Source organism: Emydura macquarii, unplaced genomic scaffold (genome assembly GCF_026122565.2).
Source record: "Emydura macquarii macquarii isolate MOO-44397 ecotype Brisbane River unplaced genomic scaffold, CSIRO-AGI_Emac_v2 contig_2473, whole genome shotgun sequence".
Taxonomy (NCBI): Eukaryota; Metazoa; Chordata; order Testudines; family Chelidae; genus Emydura; species Emydura macquarii.
The window spans coordinates 17,534,275-17,540,189 of NW_027132610.1; the positions used below are offsets into that span (position 1 = coordinate 17,534,275).

The 5,915-nt window shown below is 41.9% G+C and overlaps 1 long non-coding RNA gene across 1 annotated transcript; it reads right to left on the reverse strand.

Moving 5' to 3' along the window:
- Positions 1-102: 102 nt before the first annotated feature.
- Positions 103-5,721, reverse strand: LOC137162839 (uncharacterized). The gene is made up of 2 exons (XR_010922520.1): positions 5,590-5,721; positions 103-3,111 (listed from the first exon to the last, which is right to left on the reverse strand). It is a non-coding gene; the product is annotated as an uncharacterized lncRNA (long non-coding RNA).
- Positions 5,722-5,915: the final 194 nt, after the last annotated feature.

A 5,915-nucleotide genomic window follows, 5' to 3' on the forward strand; every position in this document is an offset into this window, starting at 1 on the left:
CCAGACAGATTAAATTATTTTTCTGCAACTGACAAATCCGTAAAATACTGACCAGGTGGTAACCCTAGTAGGGCTGCATGTGGGCACAGCAGTTTGACCACACAGCTCACAATACAGAATTAGAGTCTGAATATCAACAATAGTCCAACAAAGTATGTCCTTGATCCTGTGAACATTTAAGCACATGCTTATCTTTACTCCTGTGAGTAATAAGACTACTCAGGGTAATAAAATGAAACATGTGTAAGTGTTTGGACAATCAGTGCCTATCATTCCAATCCAATCCCCAGTGCAAAAGCACCCACAAAACACAAAACAAAATATAATTGTCAGTGTGAATGGTCCCTTTTAAAGGAAGATAGAGCCAGCCCCATCTTTGTCATAATTAGTTAGCTGCTTCTCAGTTTCAGGGTGTGGGACTAAGGAAGATCAGGTGATACTTTAATGGACTCCTGGGCCTCTTTAAAGAACTGAAAGCACTCAGCAGATGAAGTAGAATTACAGAGAGGGGGTATGCAGGCTTGTTCCTGTGGAAGGTGTTGGACTGAGATTTGCTTACTCAGCAGATGGGTGTAACAAATCTTTATTAAGGCAAAATATTCAGCAAGTAGTGATCAATGATTTACAAAGGGAAAACTCATCTGGCACTCTCTTCACAGTTGCCTCCAGTGCCAGACAATATAGCTTCTATCTCCCTTTGTTACACAAACTTATTTACAACCTTTCTTATCTGTTTCGTTTACATATTGTATTAGTTACCCATTTCTATGTTAATTCTCTTCCTCCATCAGTACAGGTTTAGTGTTAGTTCAAACCAATCTTTTCTAGCTTTTTAATTATCTTTTCTTTTTTTCCACAAACTCGACTACTCCGCAATTTCTTATACATACACAGTTCTACTTATGCTTAGGCTGTTAAACATTATCAGAACAAGCTCTTAAAATCCACAGCAGGGTTCTGTCAGGCCTAAATATGCATTCGTTCCCAACACTCCCCACCGCGAAGTCATAGAATCCTTTCTAAGGCTTCCTCAAAGCCTGTATATCCTATTAATCTCTTCTCTTTTCCAACTGCCCAGTTAAGCTCCTAACCTTCCAAATCAATGCAATTAGCATCGCTAGTAGTATGGCTTGTAGTTACAAAGCCATTTGATATAATGTGTATCTGTGGATGTTCTCCAATACTGTATGCTAATTCTCACCACGGGACATTTCCCAGAGTATCTATGTTGCTTTGAATATTTCGACTCTCTAACAAATGTTAAGGTCAACAAATGTTTAGGATGTCTGCTCATTAAGGCCTGCACATTGAAATGCAATGGTTGTATGACTCAGCTTAGCTACATCACTCAGTCTAGGGCAATCAGAGGGGCATCAACTGATACATTGTGGCTCTCATGCTAGGGTACTTGAAAAATTACTTTCACCCCTATCTGGGTAATTTTTCTTGGAACTAAGCAAAACACTAGCCAATTATAATAATATGCCTGTGTCTATGAGGTTACACAATATTTGCCTTCTCCAGCCTTTGCAACCTTAGCTTGACCTTATCCTGATTGCTTCAGCCGTACTGTGCAATTTCAGGTTTCTTCATCCAAGGTGAAACCACACGAGGGCAATGCACTCTGCAGTATATCACAATGAAATGACATAACTAAGTACCCTGCCTCTTGGAACAACCTAACATATCTGGGGCTTTCCAGACACTCCCACCCACCTGTTCTTACTAGTATCTGAGGATGAGTGACATATTCCTTTAAGATGTAACCTGCCATTGTAGGTTCCAAAGTACCTATGGACTAGACACTATACACTGTTAATGCCTCACTTAGTCCTGTGGCCATTGGTACTGCTAGTACAGTACCCTAGGAAGGATCCATGTTTCATCAAGCTTGCACCATTTCTCATCATACTAAACATTTGAGTAGCACCTAAACCTACACCAATCTTCTCCTTTTATTTTTGTCCATTGTTCTACTATTTTATTTGTTATGAACCCAGACACTTCCCCACCTTGAATTTCCTTTGGTCGTACCTATATCTTCTGTATTAGGAAGCTGCCATACCATGAAGAGGTAATCTAGGATGGTTCATGATTTTTCCCATTTAATTGATTGCTGCTTCCACTTCCCTAAATAGCTGTCCTGTTATCCTAGCATCCTGGATATTTTTAAATCCTCCCCAATACCCTCATTCTGTTGTTTATTTAACTTTGTTAACAGGTTCTGCAACTGAATTGTCATTTTCTGATTTTGCTGGCACAATACTGTGATATCCAAATGATTCCATTCCCAACACCCCAACTTCTAATACTGTTTCTAGATCTTTTATTTCTCTTCCCCTGAATCAGTCCATTTTCAGGCCACCAAATTTCCTCCAATTTCACCCCTTCCATTGATTGTCTGAAATTTTGCACGTCATTTGCTATCATTTGCATATAGAAGTACACATATTTTGCATGACAGAGCTGCTGTAGTAATATAAAATTGGTTAACTTCAATACTGTAGGTATAAGTTGATACTGTACATTATTCTACATAATTTGCTGTTCATGATCTATCACTAGTTCATTGTCAGATCCTGCTTTTGTTTCTAGGCATGATTCATTGTCTTGTTTTAATTCAGGAGTAGGAAGCATTGTTACTCCAGTATGTGCAGAAGTGATAGTGGTACTCTGCCAGTCCTTAATTACATTCAGATAGAGGTTAAAAGTCTCAGTCACTTTCCTGGCATGGTAGGTTGACTCAAAAATGGCAGGTCAGTGATCTGCTAAAATAACTGTAATATTTTCCACATGCGTTAACTGCGTTCCATGAATGGTTAGGTTAGCCACTACCATCTCCCTAGGTCTCCCAGTCCAAGTAAACACTCCCTAGGTCTCCCAGTCCAAGTCCCTGCTCCTGAGAGTTGTTTGGGTTGCAGGATCCTCCATCTTGGCTGCAGTTCAGTTGGTACCAAAACACTACAGGCTTTTCTGCATGGTTATCCATGAACCATAAGGGTAGGATGGCATTCTCCCCTCATGTGCTGTCATCGCCTTGTTCCTCTGCTGTATCATGAATTCCATGGATCCTGATGTAATTCATTTTATGCTTTCCATGGTGATCAGCACCTGAAAGAGAAAACAAATATTCTGGTTTCCCTCTTTTTAAATCACTTTCTGCAGGGGGCTCATTATATTTCTGCTTAACAGCACTGACAATGGAGATTACTGTGTCAAACCCAAATAAAATTCAGATAATCTCTGAACACCAGAACTGCCACTGTCCCCGACCTTTATAGCCCTGTGGAATACACAGTCAAATCCCAGAGCCAATTCCCTCCTGCAAAATTCTCTCCCAATCTCTTCTAGTCAGATCACAAAATTCAACCTGCTCATTAGCTTTCATAAACCACTTTAACACTTCCTCTATGCCCCTGCTTCTGGGACAAGGATCTATTTCTTTCATTATGGCTGATATCTCCTCTGGTGAAAGGTTTTTAACCTTCAGCTGTGTATGTGTACAACCCTGATTGTTTTGGACTGTGGATGTGATTATAGGCTCCGCAGAGACAGACACCATAGAAGCAGCTTTAGAATCCAGATTGCTCAAGGAGGGAAAAAGGGATTATAAGAATGTGGCGCCTCCTCAGACAATACAACACTGTCTTCATTAATGCTTTCTCCTTCCAAAAGTTTCACTGTCTAATTAAAAGTGCCTGTCAGTTCTGTATTGTCCAACTGCACTGCTTCTAGCTGTGCTTAAGAATGCTGTTCTGCTTAAGAAGATCGCATTCTTGGGCTTTCTCAAAGCTTCAGAATTTGTAACACATTGTGCCAGTAGCTCAGTGACCTTGTCTCTCAGTTCTTGTATCTCACCCTTCTGCTTTTCTTTAACTTGTTTAATATTTTCTGCATTCCAGTTTCAATGCTTCATTTTGTTTTACAAAGGCTATGGTTGTCACTATTCAATCCTGAACAACCTCAGCTTTTACCCTTTTCTTAACGACATTTTTTATTGCCAAAAAAGTTGATTTCCAGAAGTTCCACTGCTTCAAGCAGATTCTAGCTAAGTCACACCTCCAGCAAGAGTGGGGTGTGGATAACGGAGGGGACCCACCTTAATGAAAGAAATGGAGGCAGGGAGCACTGGCAGTGCCACACTTGACCAGCAGGGAGGCACCCATGCTCTATGACAGACACCTCAGTTGACAATCTCAGCAGAAATACCAGGCACTGAATGAACCATGAAAACTAAAATAACCTTACATACTTTGAAGTACAGAGTGTAGCACCTGGGACTCCCAAATTCACCAGTCATATGATTATACGCTTTGTACAAAGTTGCCTTGTGAGGCATCATTTTAAAAGTCTTGATCTGTTGAACCTTAGTATCTTCCTGTTGGTTTGTATGCACTATCATTATTAGTGAAGTTATGAAGTATTACTATATGTGCTACTGAAATATTTTGTGAGATTGGGAGATGCCCACAGTTGGCCTTTTAGGAGGGAAAAGGAGCAACTATCACTGGTCAGACAAGCATTGATGGCCCATCAAGAAGAATCCACTATCCCAGATGCTCCTTAGAGAGGGCAAGTAGGCAACTGGGCCTGCCTGACCTCCACATCACAGCAAGGATCTTTCTAGCAGCTGGAAGAAAATAAAAAAGAGGGACAATGAATCATCATTTGGCCTCTCTCCGCCTGCATCACAACACCTGGAAGCAATGTTGCTAGCTGCAAGCATTGAAAAAAATCACAGATTATTTTAAAAAGCAGTAACTTTGAGATATTTTTTATTTGCCTTCTGATTTCTGAGCCTTGAAGGGAAACTTTTTTCATGTTTTTGAATTTTTCTCTGTAATTATGCAGGTTAGAAACATACTTTTTTTTCCTTTTATTTTTTTCCCAAATGAAAGTTGAGATTCTCATGAGACTGAGTTTAGCAACTGGTGCATTAAGAAAAACACCATGGATCATAAGACTTGCAATAAAATCCCCAGCACTGGATCCCTAGGCATTAGCCATTGGTATTCCTGTTCTGTAGGCAAATAGAGGACTTTTATCCCTGGAGTTTTTATCTGGCACCTTTCATGAGCACTGAACTCACTTTAAAATATTTTAGAGGTTTAATTAAAAATCCTTTGACAAGTAATGCAGTCCAAAGCAGTGGACTGGAAGTCAGGAAGTTGGTTCCACTCCTGGTTTGCCACTGACCTGCTGTGTGACCTTGGGCAAGTCACTTTGCTTTTGTGCCTCAGTTTCCCCATCTGAGAATGGGGAGAATGAGATTTACTTTCCCTTGCAAACCACTTTGAGATCTATGGCTAAAAAGTGTTATATCAAAGCTATGTGTCTGTCTACTTTCTATTCACCTAGTGAAGGTCTCTTTGGTCCCTTTACACCATCTCACCACCATTGGTGCAGGAGCCTTCATCTGTGCAGCTCCTACCACCTGAAACAACCTTTCAGCATCCACTTTGTGGGCTAAAATTTTATTTCTACCTGCTGTTGCATGCCTGGGAGAAGCGTTTGCATTGTGTGCATGCAGGTACAATGAGCTGGGCATACCACGTAGCGCAGGATGGGCTCTCCCCCTCCTTTCCTTACCGCAGGACTCCAGGGAGGAGGAGGAGGAGGCTCCTTGCACACGCTCCTCTGCCTGAACTCCCACGAGGAGGAGGAGGAGGAGGAGGAGCAGCAGCTGTTTAGTTTCAAAGTACACGCTGCCCTCTCTCATGCAACCCCACGCACGTGCACGCGCCTCTGGCTTTAGTACTGCACACGTTCCCTCAGCGGAACCGCCTCGCCCAGGGAGCTAGCCCATTGGCCAGTTCAAGTCTCGCGGCCGGGCCAATCCGGGAGGCGGTAGCGGGCGCGTAATTCAAACGGATGCATGGAGATAGCAGCCGGAGGGAGTCGAGGAGGAGGAGGCC